This window comes from Schistocerca gregaria, chromosome 1 (genome assembly GCF_023897955.1).
Source record: "Schistocerca gregaria isolate iqSchGreg1 chromosome 1, iqSchGreg1.2, whole genome shotgun sequence".
NCBI classification, from domain to species: domain Eukaryota; kingdom Metazoa; phylum Arthropoda; class Insecta; order Orthoptera; family Acrididae; genus Schistocerca; species Schistocerca gregaria.
The window spans coordinates 551,478,362-551,498,521 of NC_064920.1; positions in this window are offsets into that span (position 1 = coordinate 551,478,362).

The window sequence follows — 20,160 nt, forward strand, 5'->3', positions numbered from 1 at the left end:
CTTCTGTAAAACTTTGCTAATCTTGGGAATTTTGCGTTCTTTTAAATTTGGCATGCCTTTTTCATTGCTTCTGCAACAACGATTTGACCAGTTTTGTATACCATGGGGGACCAGTACCATCAATAATTAATATTGTTAAATGCATTTCCTTATTAAACATTTTCAAACCCTTCTGCAGGTTTGAACATCCATGCGACATCGGCGGTTCCGTCAATGTCCATGTGCTTGTTAGTTAAGTTGCGTTGGTGTTATAATAGCAGTAACGGTTGGTTATCACCTTATGTGGCTTATTACTTTACTTAGTTGTCACATTATCTTCTTTACATATTCGTGACAGCTCAACTGAGAGATAATCCAGCGATTTTTTGTGGTTATAGGCAGTTCCGTTTGTTATTGCTTTTATGTAGATATTGATCTTCGCAAGTCCGTATGGCGTCACTGGATACTGTTATTGTAAACTATTTTCGTAGACAGATTTTGGTATAGGTTGTGGTGAGTCATATGCATTCGATTGTATACAATTACAAATGGAATTAAACATTTCTTTCTTGTTATTTATGTTCTATACGTTCTCTTCATTTTCATAGGTATGTATTGCAATCTGCTCGTTGACCGGTTTTCCAGCGATGCTGTATCGCTACAGTATTATTTGTTCGAATGCTGTAACCGAGGCTCACAAGAAGGACAGCCCGTGGTACGTAAGTCAAAGTACGCGACACTGTAGATCCTACAAGTGCCGGCAGCCGTTTGTGGGGGCGAGCGAGCAACTATTTCAGACGAGTTTCATAATAATCTTGACTGCGTGTTTAAATGTGTGCAGGCTCACGATAACACGCAAAGAACTTAAGGCCTTTAGTGGTTACTTTTCAATTACTTATTGATTTCCCGTAGACCCTGCAGGGATCCGAGCGTTCGCGAAGTGAGGCGGACAAGCCGACTCGTGTGACGTCACAAGTTCATTGTAGAGCCCGCGTTTTTCATTGGCCCCGGCTGTAATGTAATCTCTTATTGTCTACTATTATTTGTTTTTATGCATCTGTCTTATGTACTGGCGAATCATTTAATAAGGTTCGCTATGTATTGCTTGTATTTCAGTTCGACTTGCTCATTTAGTATTTTTTTGCTGATATTTGTGTGCACGTACACAGATTTCCATCTCTTGCAGAATTATTCTCGTGTTACCACTAGACAATTGGTCGAAAGCTGTCTGTGACTGTCATTTCCAGGTTACGGTTTTTTTGTTAGTAACATTTTTTATGGATTCTTCCGTTACTTCTTGCTAAACAAGACCACATTTAAGGTTGAATAATAAGTGCACTCTCTTTGTACTACTGATTTCTGTTTATTTTGAACAAGTTTTCGATTTATTAGGCCATCACAGGAAACAACTGACTAGAGTCTGGAATGGACACTGGTTCTTATGTAACCAAACACTGTAGGCGAAGATACAATTATATTACACATGTTTCTTAATGCTGAGATTACACTTTACACGGCAGCCAATGTTAAGCACAATAAATTGTTAAAGTACACAATATTGCAGATGAATTGATTTTTTCCTTAAGTGGTGTCAAACTGAATATCCTTCATTTATGTAGTGCAACAAAGATTTTTTTAACACAATAAACAGAACTTTAGTCAATGGACTGTGTTATACACAATAATTAGAATACGTAATGTTACATTATTATAGGTTATATAGTTGTTATGTCATAGTTTGTGAGGTTGAGGCTGTGACATTGGTTGAGAACTATCTAACTGAATATTAGATACTTATGCTGAGAAAAAAACTTGTTTTATACCGCAAACGACTTTTTTATGCAATGGGCAATATTCAACTTAGTACATGGTTAAAATGTACAATATTAAATTATCACAAGTCATATTGTTGAAGCTTGTCTGGTATTGAGTAGGAAAGTCTGTTATGTTTTAATGTTATGTAGCAGTATGTCTCATTGTGGCGGTCTGTGGGGATGTGGCTGGTTGAGACCATCATGTGAAGCTTAAAAGTGGTGATGTGCTTAGCTGTAATTGACCATTTAGAACCAGCCGGGAATTTTTAGTCAAATGTCTGTTTACCTCAAATGCTTCTAACACGCTTAGTTTTGTGCCTTTGTTGGCTAAAAGTAGTACTTCTGTGTGAATTTGGTATTTGTTTCCTTCCTTCAGCACATATTTGGCAAAGATGGAGTCTGACCTGCGTAATCTCCAGCTGCAGTTCTGTTCAGTCAGCCTTGTTGTTATAGCCCTACCTGTCTGACCAATATACAGTTTCTTGCAGTCATTGCAAGTGATTTTGTGAACAGTTTCAGTCCAAAGTGTTTTGAAGATACTACTCCATTTACGGGAACTACACTGCCTGATAAAGGAGTGAAGTACCCAAAAGACATTTTTGGATGTTAATGTAGCTTCGTACACGTAAGCGCCATCGGCGGCTATGCAATTATCTGTGACAGTTACGACGGCAACCAGAGTGCATTACCGACGATTGTGTTTAGTGCTGTTACCAGGCGTGATAACGTACACATAAAGTGTTGTGAACAGCGTTAGATGTTGCGTCAGTGATTGCTGTGAACGACGCAGACATACTGCGTACAGTGTAAAACAGCAATATCGGCTCCTAATAGAGCTTCAAAGGAGCCTCATTTTCGGTCACCCTCTAGCCTAATGGTTGTACTGTGCGGTATCCAGATTTGTGGAGCTTTCCGATGTGATGGTCTGGCCTGATGTTGGACTGCATGGGAGCGTGAGGGCCAGCACGTTTGTTATCAAGGTTCCACTCGACCACGCCTAGCCACCACAAGGGAGAATCGCCATAGTGTGCACCAAGCACATCGTAAAACCTTAACTTTTGCATCCGCCATCTAAGAAAAACTAATGGAGTTCCAGCAGCATTCTGCATCGTACTGGACCGTTAGACAGAGAATAGCATTAGCCGGACTCTGGAATTACAGTCACATGCATAGGATGGCGTTAGTACCACCAGACAAACGGCCGCACTTGAGAGTGGTGCCGTCCATCAGGTAGCATGGAATGATGATGAATGGTGTCATATTGCGTCCAGCGATGAACAGCGGTCCTGCATTACCCCAGACGACCGTCGTCTACGAGTATGGTCTTGACCTGTGGAGCGATCCCATTATTCCAGTGTTTTGGAGAGGTACGAATGTGTGACGCCTGTCGTCACGGTAGGGGAGCCATCATGAATATCTTCGCGTCACGGCTATAGTGACTGAGGGAACTCCGACGCCGTAACAGTACGTCACGGACATACTGCGTCCTGACGTGCCGCCCCTCGTGCGACGGTATTGTGGAGCCATTTTCAACAGGACAATGCTGGTGCACACATGGCACGTGTCTCTATGACCTGTTAGCTTCATGGTGAGATACTCCTTGGCTAGCAAATCCCAGTTCTGTCCCTGATAGAGCGTGTATGGGACTAGCTAAGACATCAACTCTGTCCCAGTGCGAGTATCCGAGATACCAAGAACCAGTTACGACAGCTGTCGGTCAGCTTGCCTCCGGAGAGGATAGAAAGGCCTTACGACTTCCTTGCCAACGGAATCAGTGCACGCATCTGACCAACGACGATCAAACGACCTAGGAATAAGACGGGTTGTGCTACCAAGTTATTTGTAAACTTGACTGGATTTTGTAATAACGTCACCTATCCTCTCAGCCCGTTAAGTTTCATTTCGTTTCCTCTTCCTCTTCTGGGTACTCCCCTTTTTCGTGGGGCAGTGTACATTACCGTTTTGTGGAAATTATATCCGCATTAGTTTAATACCATCATCTGGCTCCAAACGTTCCCAGTCTGCGCCTTCCACTTTAAGTAATGTAACTGTTTATGTTTAAGCTTTTCAGCGATGTAGAACTCGAAAATTCAGTGGCCAAATGAACGTAATAATCTGATACAGATGTAACCCCCCCCCCCAAAAAAAAGAAAAAATAAATTAATTTAGTCTTTTAGATTGTAGCTGTACCTCCGAAATACGTTGGACTAAAATAGAAATACTGTCTCTGCAGACAGTGTGTTACCTACCAATTACTAACCTAATTATTGTGGCGTATGTCCGAAGCTCCTCCCTTCAATACTGACGCTGGAAGCTGCCCAGTCACTTTGCAAACTCATCTACACCGTCTGCATCCGTCTCCTGTACTCTTTCATTCTTTTCATCGATAGATTCTAAATTATTGGTATTGTCATTATAAAATCCTAATTTTCTGATTTTCAGATAGCAACATAAGGCTGTAAGCTCGAATTGACAGATGCATTATCTGGTGCTTTGCCACCTACAACCTAACCATCGATTCATCTAGGAACGTACGTTTCTGAAATACAATAATGATCGTACACATGAGGTACGTTACAGTTGATCTGTGATAACAGTCAAAGCATAACTATAGAAAGGCGGAGATACGCCCTACATAAACCTTGCCTCTGGGGACAGGTTCCTTACGCCAAAACAAGAATAAGTTCCTACAAACGTGTGTCCGAAAATCTTTCGTTTATGGTTATTTATGAAAGTAAACAGTTTAGATGAGTACAGCTCATGAAGCCGGCCGTGGTGGTCGAGCGGTTCTAGGCGCTTCAGTCCGGAACCGTGGTGCTGCTACGGTCGTAGGTTCGAATCCTGCTTCGGGCATGGATGTGTGTGATGTCCTTAGGTTAGTTAGGTTTAAGTAGTTCTAAGTCTACGGGACTGATGACCTCAGATGTTGAGTCCGATAGTGCTTAGAGCCATTTGAATCATTTTTTTTTGCAGCTCATCAAAACAGAAATTCTTAATAAATGCTCGAAATGTCGTCCTCTTGCTTTGAAACACACATGCGCTCGTCGAACCATGGACTGTAGCACCATTTCAAATACTCTTTGACAGTTTCGAATCGTTTCGCAGGCTTCCATGACACGTCGATGAAGAGTCCTGCATCCGGGTGGTCTTATGAGTAGACCAATAGTTTAAGGTGCCTCCAGAGATAATAATCCAAAGGACTGAGGTCGGGGGAACATGCAGGTCATGGTAGATGTCAGCCAATGCATCTCGAACACTAAGACTGAAATGTGTTGGAGCTCCATCACGGTTAAACCACGTTTCTTCGTATTTGCAGGGGCATGTGTTCTAATAGGTCTTGGGGCGTGGTCTCAATTAAGTACCTATAGACAGCATCTGGAAGACGTGCTGGGAGAACCCATGGACCTACCAGATAGTCTCCTACGATTTCAAACCACACGTAAGTCTTAAAATGATGCTGCGATCCTCCCTCCTGTGTTTGGTGTGGAAATCTGTTACTCCATCTCTTCCAAACGTTGCCTCATTTGTAAGCAAAACTGACGAGAAAGCCAACGGACTGGTAGTTTATGTAACAAATCATTGGCAAAAGTTTTCACGCGGTATGTGATCGGTAGGTGTTAGGCCCTGCACACGTTTAAGATATGTGAGTTGTTCACAAAGTATCCTCCATGCAGAACTTGGCGATGTGCATGTCAGGGCTATCTGTCTAGCACTGTTACCTCGCTCATCTTCGACAGCCCGTAGAACGTGCTCTTCCTGGTCAGTCGTACGAGCAACACGTGGTCTTCGTCGATCAACAGTCTGTTGTGCTGCGGATCCTGTACCGGCAACACAACGATATACGGCAGCAAATACAGCAGCAAAGGTTGGATGACTTGGCTGTCCTCGGTCTGGCAATGCCATCTGATACGTGCCCCTTACCATTCTCACGGCTGTACACAGAAATCATACGTGCCTGTTCACGAAATGAATATCCAGACATGTTTGAAAAGAGCACTTTCAGTTAACGCATTACCCGTAGTGTACGAGTATATACACAATGGACCACATGAAGACAGACTAATGACGAAAGTCAACAAATCTCCCTGGTAACACAACGCCATGAAATAAGTGAAATGGGTGCACAGATACGTGAAGTTGTTCAGTTGCACCTAGAAAGCCGTCAACTTTCATGATGGAAATAATTCAGCAAACCTTACACTGAGGTGATAAAGGCCATGGGATACCGATATGCACGCATACAGTATCGAGTACACAGTGTATATAAGGGCAGTGCATTAGCGGAGTTGTCATTTGTACTCAGGTAATTCATGTGAAAAGGTTTCCATAGTCATTATGGGTGCGCGTCGGGAATTAATAGACTTTGAACACCGTATAGTATAGGGCGCTAGACGTATCGGACATTTCATTTTTAAAACCTTAGTGAATTCAATATTCCGAGATTTACACTGTCAAGAATGTGCCGAGAATAACAAATTTCAGGCATTACCTCTCACCGTGGACAATGCAGAGGCCGACGATATTCAGTTAACGACTGGGAGCAGCAACGTTTGTGTGCAGTTATCGGTGCTAACAGATACACAGCATCTCGTGAAATAACCTTAGAAATCAATGGGGGACCTATGACGAACGTATCTATTAGGACAGTGAAGCAAAATTTGGCGTTAATGGTCTTTGGCAGCAGAAGATCGGCGGGAGTGCCTTTGCAGAAAACACAACATCGTCTGCAGCGCTTGTCCTGTGCCCCTGACCGCATCGGTTGGACCCTGAGCGTCTGGCAAACTGTGGCCTAGTCAGATGGACCCAAATTTCAGTATGTAAGAGCCAATGGTAGGGTTTGAGTGTGGTGCAGACGCCACTGAGCCATGGATCCAAGTTGTTAAGAAGTCACTGTGCAAGCTGGTGGTGGCTCCATAATGGTTTGAGCTATGTTTACATGGAATGGACTGGGTCCTCTGGTTAAACTGAACCGACTATTGACTGTATGTTCGGCTACTTGGAGATCATTTTCAGCCAAAAAACGATGGAAGTTTTGCGGATGACATGCTCCATGTCACCAGGTTACATATGTTCGGCCGCGCGTGGTAGCAATGCGGTCTGAGGTGTCTTGTCACGGTTCGTGTAGTTCCCCCCGTCGGAGGTTCGAGTCCTCCCTTGGGCATGGGTGTGTATGTTGTCCTTAGCGTAAGTCAATTTATGTTAGATTTAGTAGTGCGTGAACCTAGGGACTGATGACCACAGCAGTTTGGTCCACAGTCCTTACCACAAATTTCCAAAATTCCACATCTGTTCGCGATTGTTTGAGGACCATTCGGGAACATTCGAGCGAATGATTTGGCCACCCAGGTCGCCCGGCATGAATCCCATGTGCACTAAATCGTGCACCGGCAACGCTTTCACAAGTATGGACGGCGTTAAAAAGAGGCAGCGTGGCTCAATATTTCTGCAGGGACCTTCAAAGACTTGATGAGTCCATGCCACGTTTAGTTTCTGAACTGCCCCGGGAAGAGGAGGTCCGAGGGCGATGTAGGAGGTATCCCATGACTTTTGTCACCTCAGAGTATGTTACAATGTACATCTACACCTGCATTCTGGCAACCACTTTCAAGTGAATGGCAGAGCGTATTTCACATTATATCACGTATAAAGGTTCCTTCCCGTTCAATGTGTTTTGTAGGCAGTGTCCTTTGTAGACTCATCGCATTTCCCTCACGTCCAATGAACCAAAGTCTACTGATTGCTTCACCTACGATTGTATTCACGTGATCGTTTCATGTGAAACCTCTATATACTGTTACACCCGAATATTTATCCGAGTTGACAGATATCAAAATTGACTCGTTGATATTATAGTCATAATATGTTGTTTGTTGGTTTTCTGAAGTGTAAATTTATCGCTTCCGAACATTTAGGGAAAGTTCCCAGAACTTGCGTCTCTCTGTGGTGTACGATGGGATTTCACGGAGTTTTTTACATGTTATCTTGGCAGAAAAGGTAACTTTTATTGCATGATGCACTACACTTCAAAGTCCCACAGATACATGGCGCTATTTTTCAACACAGTCACCAAGGCTCTGTGAACAACTGTCGGAATGTTCCACCAGTCGTTCAATTCCTCGGCGATAGAAATCCGCTCCTCGGTCACGGAACCAATCTAGAACCGCTTTGTGAACGTCCTCATCGTTCGAAGATCTCTTTCTTCCTTGCTTCAGCTTGCCGAAAAGAAGGCAACCGTTTTGTTTTTGTTTTACGGCGCAAAAACAACTGGGGTCATACGCGCCCACGTCAAAACTATAGAACACGAAAACAGAGAGGAGTTAAAAAACAGCTAAACGTCAGTCCCAATTGACGTAAGAGAAGCCATCTGAAAACAGGGACGTGGAGAAAGGGCTACTAAAGACACCGTGCAGAAACGGAGGTCCAAAACTAAAAACTGGGAACGACGGAACCTTCATATGCAGCGAAAATACGAAAGTGCATGTGCTAAGGTGAAATGCGCAAGCGCTCAAACGTTGCTGCTGCCGCCTGGCGCAAAAAGAGTCGCAGCGCCTCCAGTGATGAAAACCGTTCTTAAGATTACTACCTACAGCCGGCCGATTCAGATGCCATTGTTTCTTCATATCTGATAAAACAGGATTCCGAGTTTTACTTAGGGGTAATCCATTATCACGGTGAATGATATTATGTGTTAGTCTGCTTTCGACAAATTCTTTTGAAACACAATCCCAGTAACGCGAGGCGTTTGCAACCACTTGGGTCTCTCTGTATAGCATCCTATGTCCGTCTGTCAGACAGTGCTTAGCCAACGCAGATTTGTCAGATTGTAATAATTGCGTATGGGTTGAGGTTCAAAACATCTGTCACTGAGGTTACGAATAGTCTGGCCAATGCATATTTTACCGAACGCACATGGATTTTGTAAACGTCAGACTTCCTCGAACTGAATCGTCCTTAACAGAGCCAAAAAGTGCTCCTATCTTAGCCGGCGGACTGAACACACATGTGACTTCATGCTTCTTCAGAACCCTACCTATCTTGGCAGACACGCTCCCAGCACATGGAAGGAAATCTTCAAACCTGAAAGTGTCTTCAAGTGGTTTCGGTAGAGGTCCAAACTCAAAAGCACGTCCAATCCGTCTGCCTGTATAGCAGGTATGATTAAACACGTCCTTAAGGTGTTGAAGCTCTTGTAGTAAATTCTTAGCATCCGAGATATGCTCTTTTGTCCAAGGTCCGTAGGACTCCTGCACCTTGAAGCAGTGAATGACAGCTGGTAGCATTTAAATACCACTCAGTATGTGTTGGTTTCCTGTAAAACAATGTGTCAGAGTTCCATCATAATTTTTAAAAACCAGTGCATCTAAATAGGGGAACTTCCCATCCTTTTAAATTTCCATTGTGAATTTGATGTTAGGATGAAGACAATTAAAATGGTCCAGTAACAGGTACAAAGAATCTATTCCTTGTAGCCAAACAAGAAACATATCGTCAACATACCTCAAAAATAAGTAGGCTTCGAAAAAGATGTTTTCTGGGCCATATCGTCAAAGTCTTCCAAAAAGAGATAGCGACTGTTGGGGATAAAGGACTCCTAATAGCCACACCGTCAATCCACTCAAAATATTTCTCATTGTATAACAAAATAGGTGGACGTCAGTATATGACGACGTGTCTAGTTTTTCATTAATTAAAATCAATGACTCTTCAAGAGGGACCCGATTAAAAAGAAACACCACATAAAAATTGCCAAGTAAATCAGAGGGACCAAGACAAAGCGACTTTAAACGCCGAATAAAATCCATGGAATTGGAACGATGGTGTTCACATTTACCCACATGAGCGCGGAGAACCGACGCTAAATATTTTGCCAAGTCGCACCAAAATTACTAACATCAGGCGTAATGAGATCATCTTTACGGACCTTCAGGAAACCATATATTCTAGGTGAATCGGCCGCACCAGGACGAAGTTTTTAGTAGTGTCCTCAGGTTATGAGCTCTTCTTCACAAGTGAAGTCGTTGACCATTTTATGTAATACGTGGAATCCGTCTGTAATATTCGATAAGACGGATCCTTAAGTAAATCATAAATCTCATTCACATAATCAGCCTTGGAGATTAAAACTGTAGCGTTGCCTTTGTCTCCTGGTAAAATTAATAATTCATGGTCTTCTCTAATAAACCGAATAGCTGTCCATTCAGCCGAGGACATGTTACTCTGCCCGACGCAAAAGGTGAGAAACTTCCTGTCTGATCTCTTCCGCCGATTCTTCCAGAAGACGAGATACTACATGCTCAAGAGAAGAAATGTATTCCATAGCGAGTACATTTCTAGGTATGGGTGCAAAGTTTAAATCTTTTTCCGATATTGAAACCGTGACATCATCCAGTTTTTTACTTGTAACATTTATCACATTCCATCGACAATTATCATTTCCCGATATCAAAGTTGACGACAAAGACTTTGAAATTTAGAGAACTGCCTACTAGCAGCTCTCCTATACACCCAATCTGGTAATGCCCAGGAAGAAGATTCGACACACTCTCAAGATATTGCAGACAGCAGTGACGAAATCTCTAAATGAAGATAAAATAAATATATAATTTCCAATCGCCTACGTGTAAAACAGATGCGTTCTCTAAGGCAAAACTAGCCTACATCTGAATGCTACTGGCCGTTCTCGTATTAATGTAATGGACAAATCTGACAGATTTGAGGAAATCTGGCCTTTACAAAATACCATGTGAGAGCGGTAAAATATACATTGGCCAGACTATTCATATCGTTAATGACAGATGTTCTGTACCTTATCGCCTTACAACTTGACAAATCTGCGTTGGCTGAACACTGTCTTACAGAGGGATGTAGGATACTATACAGTGAGACACAAGTGGTTGCAAACGCCTCGCGTTACTGGGATTGTGCTTTAAAAGAATCTGTCGAAATCAGACTAACAGATAATATCATTAGCTAAATAAGACTTGGAATCCTGTTTTATCGGATATGAAGAAACAACGGCACCTTAATTGTCCGTCTACGAGTAATAATTTTTGCCGATATATCGTTTTTCGACAGAATTCACCACTGGAGGCGCTGCAACTCTTCTTGCGCCAGGGGGCTCCAGGAACGATTAAACGCTTGCCCATTTTACCTTAGGCATGCACTTTCGAATTTTCGTTGCATATGGAGGTTCCGTCGTTCACGGTTTGAATCAGTTATCGGCGAGAGCGGCTTAGCTTTTCTCACCTGATTAAGGCAGGCAGGTGGTACGCGGAAATATTGTGTGCAGATGACAGTTTGATCTGGCTGAAGACCCAACAAGAATATTAACCCAATCTGTTATTGGGGTTTTATAATATTTAAGACTCCTGTTTGCACATTCTCGTTTAGTGAGAGAATCTAAGTTTTCATTTCCAGTGATTTCAGAATGGCCTTTCATTTATCAAGAACAATATTCAGAAATTTTCTCTTAATCTCGAACATGGTGTCAGTGATAGCTTTAAGCTGTTCGATTTGTACAGTGTTGTGGTGCTTTCTGTTTAATTATAGGGCTGAAATTATATCGGATGTTAAGACTGTCGTTTCTTCAGCGGACGTCTGCACAAATATCAAGGCTACCAGTGAGGGATTTAGATCAGCCACGGTGGACTCAGGGCAGAGCTTCTGTAAGCCTTGTTGTTTGATTCTGGGACCCAGTAGGCACTATCGGTTCCTCCAATTGACTTGCGTCCAACTGTGTACATTGCGAATGCCCCATAGAGCTGTAAGAGACATTTCATTGCTGTTGTGTTGCTAAGATATGGTTCTGAAATGTTATGCTCGTCCTAACACTTGTTTGTAGAGTCGATGTTTCGTATGGCCGGTCACAGATACGTATGAGGGCTACTTTCAAGTCCTGTTCCTTACTTACTACCCGTCCTTGCATTTTGCCGCTGATGATGGAAGTTGGTTATTTAGTCAGTATTTTATGGACATAAATTAAATTGACAGTTAGCGAATTTTAACACCTGTCTACAAATATCCTTTAAGAGGAATTTATTGCTCAGGAATGATCTTTAAGGCTTTAATAGTGGCTCGTTTGCTTCAACCAGTATTGTATTTTTTGTGCCAGTATAATAGCCCTTGTAACTATATACAAGGTTGTGCAGTACATAATTTAGTGCTTCTTGAATGTGCTCTCTTAGTGTGATCCACAGCACATGTGATCACAATAGAAGTTGTCCTTTTAGGCTCAAGGGTGTAGTCAAGCCTGTACGTCACCTGGGAACTATGAACGTTTGCGTCCAGTTTCTGTTGATATAAACTGAGCTTACAGGTGTCAGGGGGATAGTGATATGCACGTTTATACACTCCTGGAAATGGAAAAAAGGACACATTGACACCGGTGTGTCAGACCCACCATACTTGCTCTGGACACTGCGAGAGGGCTGTACAAGCAATGATCACACGCACGGCACAGCGGACACACCAGGAACCGCGGTGTTGGCCGTCAAATGGCGCTAGCTGCGCAGCATTTGTGCACCGCCGCCGTCAGTGTCAGCCAGTTTGCCGTGGCATACGGAGCTCCATCGCAGTCTATAACACTGGTAGCATGCCGCGACAGCGTGGACGTGAACCGTACGTGCAGTTGACGGACTTTGAGCGAGGGCGTATAGTGGGCATGCGGGAGGCCGGGTGGACGTACCGCCGAATTGCTCAACACGTGGGGCGTGAGGTCTCCACAGTACATCGATGTTGTCGCCAGTGGTCGGCGGAAGGTGCACGTGCCCGTCGACCTGGGACCGGACCGCAGCGACACACGGATGCACGCCAAGACCGTAGGATTCTACGCAGTGCCGTAGGGGACCGCACCGCCACTTCCCAGCAAATTAGGGACACTGTTGCTCCTGGGGTATCGGCGAGGACCATTCGCAACCGTCTCCACGAAGCTGGGCTACGGTCCCGCACACCGTTAGGCCATCTTCCGCTCACGCCCCAACATCGTGCAGCCCGCCTCCAGTGGTGTCGCGACAGGCGTGAATGGAGGGACGAATGGAGACGTGTCGTCTTCAGCGATGAGAGTCGCTTCTGCCTTAGTGCCAATGATGGTCGTATGCGTGTTTGGCGCCGTGCAGGTGAGCGCCACAATCAGGACTGCATACGACCGAGGCACACAGGGCCAACACCCGGCATCATGGTGTGGGGAGCGATCTCCTACACTGGCCGTACACCTCTGGTGATCGTCGAGGGGACAATGAATAGTGCACGGTACATCCAAACCGTCATCGAACCCATCGTTCCACCATTCCTAGACCGGCAAGGGAACTTGCTGGTCCAACTGAGGCGCCAGGTGGAAATGGCATGGCAAGCCGTTCCACAGGACTACATCCAGCATCTCTACGATCGTCTCCATGGGAGAATAGCAGCCTGCATTGCTGCGAAAGGTGGATATACACTGTACTAGTGCCGACATTGTGCATGCTCTGTTGCCTGTGTCTATGTGCCTGTGGTTCTGTCAGTGTGATCATGTGATGTATCTGACCCCAGGAATGTGTCAATATAGTTTCCCCTTCCTGGGACAATGAATTCACGATGTTCTTATTTCAATTTCCAGGAGTGTAGATGGTGGTAGTATCGCATACACAATGGGAATGTATTGGGGGAAGCTGTCATTTGTACTCAGGTGATTCGTGTGAAGTGGTGTCGGATGTGATTATTGCCTGCACGTTGGGAACTATCTGCGTTTGCACGCCGAATAGCATTTGGAGCTACACATGTGGGGCATTTCTTTTCTGAAATCGTTAGGGAATTCAATATTCTGAGATCCACAGTGCCAGGAGCGTGCAGAGAATACCATATTTCTGTCACTGACTCTCACCAAGGACAGTGCAGTAGCTGATGACCTTCACTTAACGACCGAAAGCAATGGCGTTGGTGTAAAGTTGTCAGTGCTAGAAGACATGCAATAGTGCTTGAAATAACCACAGAAATCGATGTGGGGCGTGCGACGAAAAGTACCCGTTAGGACAGTGCGATGAAATTTCGCGATAATGCGTTATGGCAGCAGACGACCGACGCGAGTTTTTCTAACAGTACGACATCGCCTGCAGCGCCTCTCTTGGGCTCGTGACCGTATCAGTTGGACTCTAAACGCCTGTAAAACTATGGCCTGGTCAGATGAATACCGATTTCAGGTGGTAAAAGCTGATGGGGGGTTTGAGTGTGACGCAGACCCCACGAAGCCATGGACCCAAGTTGTCAGCAAGGCAGTGTGCAAGCTGGTGTTGGCTACATAATGGTGTGGTCTGTGTTTACTTGGAATGGACTGTGTCGTCTGGTCCAACTGAACCGCTAACTGAATGGAAATGGTTATGTTCGGCTACCTGGATACCATTTGCAGCCACTTCTGGACTCCATATTCCCAAACAACAATGGAATTTTTGTGGATGACAATGTGCTAGGCCACCTGGTCACAGTTGTTCGTGATTGGTTCGAAAATTTATGGGATGCAATCGAGACGTCAGTTCGTGCAAATAATCGTACAACGGCAACACTTTCGCAGTTATGGACGTCTATAGAGACAGCAAGGCTCAATATTTCTGCAGGGAACTTGGAACGCCTTGTTGAGTTCATGCCACGTCGAGTTGCTGCACTGGGCCAGGCAAAACGAGGTCCGATTTGATATTAGGAAGTATCCCATTACTTTCATCACCTCAGTGTAATATAGATATCATGACAATGGTAGATTTAGGTCAGCTTTGGCGAGTAATAGACCCTTAACCAGAATATGTCCACACAACTCAGAACAGTGAATTATCAATAGCGAGTGCAAATGCGTTAGTACAACGAGGAGCGTACTTTGTAAGCGTCTCATAACAAATTATCTAACAACAACTGTCAGGTATGAGATGAGAAATGCGTGCTTATGTATTTTAAGTACTTGGAAAGAAGGTATTTATGTAATTCTCGGCTGCGTTGTGAGGATGATACTCTGACCACAACTTCCACAGAAGAGAGGATGTGGTTAGCTGCGCACAACGTACTGGAAGACAGCACAGCGCTCAAAAGAGCCGCAAGCACAGAACATTTCTCACGTAATCCCATGACAGCACCAACTTCAGATTAAAAATAAGATGTTCCATGACCGTCACCTAAATCTTTTTTTTTTTTTTGCGTCTTCCTAGTATCTCTTTTGCTTAGAACGTAAGATTTATCGCAGAATCGATACTTAATATGGATTATTCACTTTGAACAAGGGCCGAATAAGGACAAATTAGGAAAAGGCTTTTCCATAACAGACTATGTTTTCTGTTTCATCAGCTAGTACTTGCGTGGCCATAAATTGTACCTTTCAGAGTTCACAGCAACAGTTCTTGCTGGACACACTTCCTGGGAAGCACAACGGCAGCTACCACCACAACTGATTACTGTCCCAGTGACGTCACAAGAAGAGAGCCAATGGTAGTTACTTATTCCAAGAAAATTTCATGCCACTGCTGCAGTAAGACGTCTGTGCAGGTCGATATAATTAAAAACTATATATCCAAGAACAAAATAACTATTGAACAATGAATGAGAAAGGTCAGTGGTGTAGCATATGCGACAACACAAGCTCACTGTATATTTCAGTGTACTAGGCCTTCAAAACAGAGTAAACGAAAGACTGTGCTAGACTGATCGTATGTTCGTAAATGAGACCGAGAAGTAGTTGACACATGGCATGTTACGCGCAAGCATATGATTGGAATATAGAGAGGAGAGGTTAGAGGTTACAAATTGATCGCCATTAACCCTGATTTCTCCGTGTGAGTCATACAGGGCGACTGGCCATAGCATCCCTGAGAGTATGTTATTGACGGTGTTGGTCAGTTCTTCCCTAAAGAGTACAAGTATACTCACGTCTTCATTAATTGTGTATAACAATAGAGAAGTGGTGTCAGTAGCGCGTTGTAAATTCGCTTTTGAAGGTTTTTCCCGAGTGCAGGTCAAGCAAAGATGTCTAAAAGGTGCTCGTCATCGTCGGCACGTTTCTAGAGACGGAAAACTTTCAGGAGAGCCCATGCTTTCTGAAGATATCAAATGAGTTTTTCTCTGGCGTTTCGTAACATCCTGATATGAGAGGAATAGGATCTGTGGGATAAAAACTGTGTACTGGTTCGTGACTCTAGCCCCGACCTTTGCCTTGTGTAAAAGATTCTGTGTCAGGGTGTGAGTTCCGGCCTGGCACACAGACGGTTGTAACGATCGAGGATTTTTTTTTACCCTCCCACCCCTTTAAAAGAGATTCCAACACTTGATGCTCACAATGCACATTCTTGAACTACTGTTGTACGGCAGACAGCGCGTAAGAGTTCAGAATATCCTTACGATCTGTCACCATGACTCACATGTATCCGAAGACGTTCACACCGGAAACTGCATTAATCCCTAATTTACCCACTTCCCACTGCCATAGCACCCACTACGTCAGCGGTAGATACCGTTCTCCAGATACTATCTGAACCTGCATGCTTCCATAGGAGGCATCATGCTGGTATGCTGTGATTCATCGACGCCCGACAGGATATTTCGCTGTTCAACTCTCCTATGCCATAATTTAATGCACTGCTTGCGACAATAACCAATTTTCGTCATTATAATGTGCCTGTGTTATGATTAAGTGTTCGGTAAAAAAATAAAATTTACGTCCCGGTTGATGAAGCTAAGAAGATAATTTGATAAATACGTTAAAAAAGAAGCAAACTTATTTACGACAAAAAGCTCACTCTACTGCTAAACATTATCTCCAAACCTTGCTTTGTATTTTCTGAAAGAGTTTACAGTCTTTTACATTCCGCTTAAAGAGCAGATCTGGTCGCACTCAGCAAAAGTGCACTTTGGCAACAACTCTCACTTCCCCATTTGACGCAAATTTTTTCCAACTGAGACTAATTTTTATGTTGAGGGAGCTCGTGCAGTTTTGCCGTTTTGACAGAGGTCTTGTGGTATGGTGCATTGTCTTACGGAAAAATCACCTTAACGCATCGCAGTCTTCGTCGCTTTTCATGCCACTCATGTATGCAGTTATCCAGTGGTGAAACATAAAAGGTTCGAGTTATGGTTCTGGCTTTTCCCATGCAATATCTGAGGATTATGCATTGGAAATCCCAAGAACAGAGGACATCACTTCACAGATGATTGATGAAACATCAGTGCACCTGTTATCGGCATTTTTCCATTCTTCAGACTGCTGATTCAATTTTAACGTGCAATTTTGGGAGCAGGCTTTATCCACAGTCACGAAATGGCGTTAGAAGACCCGTCGATTGTACTTATACATAACAAAATATTGCGTTCAAGCCTTTATATGGTTGCAGTTGCTACACAGTCCCGATCATAGATTTTTCGCTTCCAATTTTTAGTGAAGAGTATTGTGTAGTTGTGCAGTTGAGAGGCCGGCAGCATCTTGCAACTCACTCACGTTCACTCGCTGTCTGGCGTTACAACTGATTAACAACAACGGAAGCGTTTGAAATGATTCTCTCTCAAATCATGGATATTAAACATTCTTTTCAAACTAGCATTGTAGATACTGGTACAGTACGAAATGATTTGGGTGAGAAGTTATTTATGTGAGACCCAATCTACATCGTTAACTTCCTAACGGGTGGTGACGAGTCACCTGACCAGGCCATCCTGAATGAAATATGGTATACTTTTCCATTAACGGTTGAAAGGCTTTGATACTGTCAGATGCAAGACGTGTACTCCATTTTATTGAAGAGCGAAACTGGGCAACACTGGGGCGAAAAACGTAACGACGAGACTATCTTTCGGAAGATGTGTCTCTACCAAGTATCATAGACGGATGAAACTTGGACCATACATAGAAAGAACTGCTACAGTACAGCACAGAAATATCGGACCTCATGATCTCGGTGAATTCAGTGTAATTATTATCTCTGCATAGAAGTGTCATTTCTGTTCGTGTCATTGCGTATTTCTTTCGATTACCTTCTGTACTATACTGTATCAGTCTCTCTGTGCATGGTCCAAGTTTCATCGAGGTATGATACTTGTCAGTGACACATAATGCGAATGATGCTTTCGTCCTACATTTTGTACATCGGTCCAAATACGTGGTAGATATGGTGTTTCAATAAGTATATCGCTTCCAAAGAAATAAATTATTTACGATACCATTCCGAGAATATTACGAAAACGCAGACTACTACGTTCTCGCAATAAAAGATAACAGAGAGTAAATGATGAAGAAAACATCTCACAGCTCTGTAAGAACCGCTTATGTGTGAAGCCTACAACAATTTCCGAATTCAGATCCCGGTGAAAGATCTACACTCCTGGAAATTGAAATAAGAACACCGTGAATTCATTGTCCCAGGAAGGGGAAACTTTATTAACACATTCCTGGGATCTGATACATCACATGATCACACTGACAGAACCACAGGCACATAGACACAGGCAACAGAGCATGCACAGTGTCGGCACTAGTACAGTGTATATCCACCTTTCGCAGCAATGCAGGCTGCTATTCTCCCATGGAGACGATCGTAGAGATGCTGGATGTAGTCCTGTGGAACGGCTTGCCATGCCATTTCCACCTGGCACCTCAGTTGGACCAGCAAGTTCCCTTGCCGGTCTAGGAATGGTAGAACGATGGGTTCGATGACGGTTTGGATGTACCGTGCACTATTCATTGTCCCCTCGACGATCACCAGAGGTGTACGGCCAGTGTAGGAGATCGCTCCCCACACCATGATGCCGGGTGTTGGCCCTGTGTGCCTCGGTCGTATGCAGTCCTGATTGTGGCGCTCACCTGCACGGCGCCAAACACGCATACGACCATCATTGGCACAAAGGCAGAAGCGACTCTCATCGCTGAAGACGACACGTCTTCATTCGTCCCTCCATTCACGCCTGTCGCGACACCACTGGAGGCGGGCTGCACGATGTTGGGGTGTGAGCGGAAGACGGCCTAACGGTGTGCGGGACCGTAGCCCAGCTTCATGGAGACGGTTGCGAATGGTCCTCGCCGATACCCCAGGAGAAACAGTGTCCCTAATTTGCTAGGAAGTGGCGGTGCGGTCCCCTACGGCACTGCGTAGAATCCTACGGTCTTGGCGTGCATCCGTGAGTCGCTGCAGTCCGGTCCCAGGCCGACGGGCACGTGCACCTTCCGCCGACCACTGGCGACAACATCGATGTACTGTGGAGACCTCACGCCCCACGTGTTGAGCAATTCGGCGGTACGTCCACCCGGCCTCCCGCATGCCCACTATACGCCCTCGCTCAAAGTCCGTCAACTGCACATACGGTTCACGTCCACGCTGTCGCGGCATGCTACCAGTGTTAAAGACTGCGACGGAGCTCCGTATGCCACGGCAAACTGGCTGACACTGACGGTGGCGGTGCACAAATGCTGCGCAGCTAGCGCCATTCGACGGCCAACACCGCGGTTCCTGGTGTGTCCGCTGTGCCGTGCGTGTGATCATTGCTTGTACAGCCCTCTCGCAGTGTCCGGAGCAAGTATGGTGGGTCTGACACACCGGTGTCAATGTGTTCTTTTTTTCCATTTCCAGGAGTGTATCTCAAAATCCTAGGAAGTTCTGGTCTTACTTTAAGTCAATGAACTGATCCAAACATCCCACTTAATTTCTCGCAGACCTGTGTGTTACAGTGAACAAGAAACAATATTAAAATGACTTAGAAGAAAATCTGAGAGAAGTATGTGTGCAAAGGGGAATATTGCGCCTCCAAGCAACCAGATAATGTTCTAGCACGCTAGTATTACAACCGAGCGACAAGTCGACGAGGGACCAAATAAATTAGTCATAGAGATTTAATGACAGAAGTTTACGATTGCAGCGACCTGAAGACCGAAGATATCAATGATTTTCTTTTTAAACGTAGACGTATCTCATATAAACTAGGCAAGCTGCAAACACTCTTTCGTGTTACTATCCTCTATCTTCTGGCATCAAAAAGAAATCTTTTTACAAAAAGGGGGCTTTGCATATTGTAGCTCGTTGCTCAATGGATAACTGTTGGGACTACAAAACTGAAGGTTCGGTGTGCGAACCTGTTTTTTTTCTATTGCTGATCTGTTATTTCAGTCTAGCAATGATTTCTGTATATGTAAAAGACTAAGTTGCCACGGGGTTCGGAGCTGTGACTATCTCTCTCTTTCCCGGTTTCATTGACATAGACTGTCTCTCATTATCACAGACTCTCACCCGCTTCCACTTTCTCCTTCTCTTCATTCCTCTCCCACTGGCACTTTTCGTAGTACTGTTATGCCACTGTCAGCTAGGATCCACTGACACTGTGTCCTCTCTTTCTCTGTCACTGCCATTGTCTCCTTCGCTCTTTCTATGCCGCAGCTCTT